General features: G+C 39.2%; 1 pseudogene; it reads left to right on the plus strand.

The window, feature by feature from the left end:
* The first annotated feature begins 269 nt into the window (after positions 1 to 269).
* LOC111536718 lies at positions 270 to 379 on the plus strand (annotated as a pseudogene).
* The last annotated feature ends 4,073 nt before the right edge of the window (positions 380 to 4,452 follow it).

The following is a 4,452-nucleotide window of genomic DNA, read 5'->3' on the forward strand; positions in this document are numbered from 1 at the left end:
CGCCCAACACTCATTTAGTCAAACACGATATAGCCATGGCAGCCTAGCTATCCCAACTAAAAGAATAGCATCTCTTATGGTCTCTTCATCTCCCTGAAGCTTTCTGGTTCTTTTATCTTTCTCTGTTTCTTCCTCTTCACTTAGGATATATAATTTACTCTTCATAGTTCCTAGAAAATATATCTTCAAGTTTGTTTCTAATTTTAAAAATTTGTTTGATTTTTCTTGTTGAGAATAATTTGCACTGCTCCATTGCTGGAACTGACTAAATCCTTTTATGGTTCGTAAGTGTGATAACTGGGTTTTCACACTTATAGGTGAGATGTGCCTCCCTCAAACCTTGTTAGGAGTAGAAGGTAGGCACATTACCTATCTGACATAAAAAAAAGAAGAGAAAAAATAGCATTTCTAAAAGGTGCCCAAACAAACCAATTCAAAAATGGGCAAAGGACTTAAATCAATATTTCTCCAAAGAAGATATACCAGTAATAAGCACATTAAAAATACTCAACATCATTAGTTATTCAAGAAATGCACATCAAAACCACAATGAAATACCACATCATACCCACTGCAATGGTTATAAACAAACAAAAAAAATCAAAAATAAGTGTTGCTGAGGATGTGGAGAAATTAGAACCCTCTTATATTGCTGGTGAGAATGTGAAAATAGTGCACCCACTATAGAAAACGGTTTGGTAGGCCGTGCGCGGTGGCTCACAATTGTAATCCAGGCACTTTGGGAGGCTGAGGCAGGTGAATTATTTGAGGTCAGGAATTCGAGACCAGCCTGGCCAACATGGTGAAACCCCGTCTCTACTAAAAATACAAAAATTAGCCAGGCGTGGTAGTACATGCCTGTAATCCCAGCTACTTGGGAGGCTGAGGCAGGAGAATTGCTTGAACCCAGGAGACAGAGGTTTCACTGAGCTGAAATAGTGCCATTGCACTCCAGCTTGGGTGACAGAGTCAGACTCTGTCTCAAAAAATAAAAAGAAAAGAAAAGAAAAAAGAAAACGGTTTGATAGTTTCTCAAAAAGTTAAACATAGAATTTCTATATGATTCAGCAGTACCATCCCTAGGTATATACTCCAAAAAGAATTGAAAGCAGGGACTCAAACAGGTACTTGTACATGCATGCTCATAGCAACATTTTTCACAATAACCAAAAGGTAACACAACCCAAGTTTCCATCAGCAGATGAATGGGTAAACAAAATGTGGTATATAGATACAATGGACTATCATTGAGCCGTGAGAAGGAACGAAATTCCCATACATGCTGCAATATGGATGAACCTTAAACACACTATGCTAAATAAAATAAGCCTGACACAAAAGGACAAATATTTGTATGATTCCATGTGCATAGAATACCTAGAATAGTGAAATGCATAGAGAGAGAAAGTAGAAAAGTGGTATCCAAGGACTTGGGGGAAGGGAAATGGGGAGTTAGTGTATAATGGGTACAGAGATTCAGTTTGGGAAGAGGAAAGGGTCTAGATATGGATGGTCATGATGGTAGCACAACAAGGTACATATATTTAATGTCAAAGAACTGTACACTTAAAAATGGTTACAAAGGTAAATTTTATGTTAAGTAATTTATCACAATTAAAAAAAAAAAAACTTTAAAAAATGCCCATGGGCCACTTACTGATAATAGAAGCCTAAATAGGAATTGTATCAATTTAAAGAAGAATACATCATGAAGCAGGAGATTTTGAATAAAGGGAAATCAAGCATAGATTTACCTGGCTGTGTCACAAACACATTAATTCAGAACTTGTGATTATTCAAATCAGTGTTGATTTTCCGGGCCTAGAAAAGCATTTCTTCTCATCAATGTAAACAAGAGGCAGAATTAATCAATTTAACAGAACAATCTGTAAGTTTCTCAGCATATTTAGGGTCTATGTGAAAATTAATGTTACTAATTATAAGTACTTGTCCCACAGCTGAACTTCCCATAAATTTCAGTATTTTGGGCTGCCTGTTACGCAATGTAACTTTGCTCATCCATTGTGCTCTTCTCATTTTTTTTTTTTTTTTTCTGAGATGGAGTCTCGCTCTGTCGCCCAGGCTGGAGTGCAGTGGCTCAATCTCGGTTCACTGCAACCTCCATCTCCCAGGTTCAAGTAATTCTCCTGCCTCAGCCTCCTGAGTAGCTGGGATTACAGGCACGCACCACCATGCCTGGCTAATTTTTGTCTTTTTAGTAGAGATGGGGGTTTCACCATGTTGGTCAGGCTGGTCTCGAACTCCTGACCTCATGATCCGCCCACCTCGGCCCCCCAAAGTGCTGGGATTATAGGCGTAAGCCACTGCTCCTGGCCACTCTTCTCATTTATCTAAAACATTTTTGTTTTATTGTTTCTCAGGCTTGACAGAATCTCTCCTACGTCTCTGAAAGTCATGTAACCCTTGCAGAGAAACAGGGCACCCTCTTCCTCTATCCCAGCTTTTCTAGCCCATCTCTGGGAGGGTAAAGAACTTGGATTATCCTCACATCATTAACATTGTATTATTATTGCCTACCACTGACTGGGGACCTAGTTTGTGAGAGCACTGTGCTAGTGCTTTCTCAGTGTTATCTCTAATGCTAAAAATCCTGCAAGATAGACATTGGAATATCTATTTTTGAGATTGGGAAACTAAGGCAATAGCAGTTATGTATCTTTGATCAAAGCCACACAGCTATTAAGTGTGCACCAGGTTTTAAACATGTCTTTCATCACCAAAGCCTATATGTGACCTTTCCAATGCTGTGCCACTTTCCGAATACTGTCTTATTGCAATCAGTCAAGTTCTATGAGAGTTTGTACAAGTCCTAAAAGGAACAAAGTTGCATTTCTTCTTAAAGAATGTAAAATCTGAGCTTTTCCCTTAAAGTGGCCTTGCTCCTTGTTTTACTTTTTTTCTGATTCAGTGCAGTTTGACTGTGAAAGCCTCGTAGCTCAAAGGCCCCTCCACAACCTTAATCGTTAGTCCTCAGGTTAATGTTAGCATGTCTCCGAGGATGGTTTTCTTCTTGATGACCTTGGCAGGAAAAGAAGTTAACCCCTTCCTCAACTCAGTCTGTAGGCAACACCAAATCATGATGAGATGGGCTTCATTTTTTGCCTCAAATAATCTGTTTATGTAAATCCCCAGAGCCCAGCCAAGGCAGCTTAGAGGGCAAAGCAAATGTCTTCTGTGACTGCAGAGAAAAGTTTCCAGGAAGCCAGGGATCTCACAGGCTGCTCTCAGCCCTGCTTGTCAATGAACAAGCAAAAGAATCAAAAACAGATAAGGAACAAGCAGATAAGAGAAACCCCAATATGGTCTAAAACAAACTAACAAAGAGGAGATAAGATGTTTGCAGAAAAAAAATAACCTTTGGATGTCCAAAGGGCTAGCCTTTGACAAAATTGTGAAGGAGGTTGTCTGTTTCCTCTTTCATGCCATCTGCATTCGCCTCTCCTCTTATCATTCTACTCCTCCACCCTAAGTAGTCACAGAGCTAATAAATACTTCTTGAATAAATGCATGTTGAAGCCTCCTAGCATGAGCTTGCCTTCTCCCTGCCACCCCCTTAACATATTTCATGTTCCATGACATCCTCCCTACCCAAATCAAAACTTGCTCCCTCCTTTACGTTCTCATTTAGAAACTTGATCAAATTCACTTGGTCAATTTATCTAGCAAATATGTTGATTGTTAGCAATGATTTAATGCACAACCCCTACCAGATTACATATTTGCATGTTGATGGGGTTATCCAAACCTTAGACCTGTCTTTCCCTCTCCACTATCTCTTCCCCGGCTTTCACTTGTGAATCCGTAAATCATATCATGGTGTTTGCACAACCTCTCCAACAAGTAAGTTTTGGCTGTGTAAGATAAAGGACTAATGGCCATAAGAGATATGGCATATGTTTGTAAACATTAATGGGGCATTGCTTGTAAGCCTGGGACTCCTTAACATGAAGGGGCTTACCATTTAGCTGGGAGACAAAATTAGCACCTATAAAAAGTCAAACAACAAAAGCAAAATTTGGTGGTCTTCCTACATTTAATAATTTGCAATACCAGCTGACTTCAGTGATCTTTCACTACCTCAGGGAAAGATCTAAAAGTAGTATCCTCAAGGTATATGGCAATAGCAACACTATCTAAATGGTGGAGGGTGAATGAGGCAGTAACAAAGTCACAAATACACTGTCAAAACAATCCCATAGCCATAGCATGTACACCCATAAATCCTAGTGTGTGTCACAGTATTCCAGTGGTGAGCACACAAGCTCAGAAAATACATGCATGAGCCACTATTTGGTAAATACCGCCACAAAACTGGCTTCCATCATTTTCCTGTGAATACATTGGAAATAAAATTGATGGCTTTTTAATTAACTCTGTGTCTAATATCCAGATGGTAAGTTCAGCAATTACACAAAATAATTTCCTTAGGTT

Source organism: Piliocolobus tephrosceles, chromosome 12 (assembly GCF_002776525.5).
Source record: "Piliocolobus tephrosceles isolate RC106 chromosome 12, ASM277652v3, whole genome shotgun sequence".
Taxonomy (NCBI): domain Eukaryota; kingdom Metazoa; phylum Chordata; class Mammalia; order Primates; family Cercopithecidae; genus Piliocolobus; species Piliocolobus tephrosceles.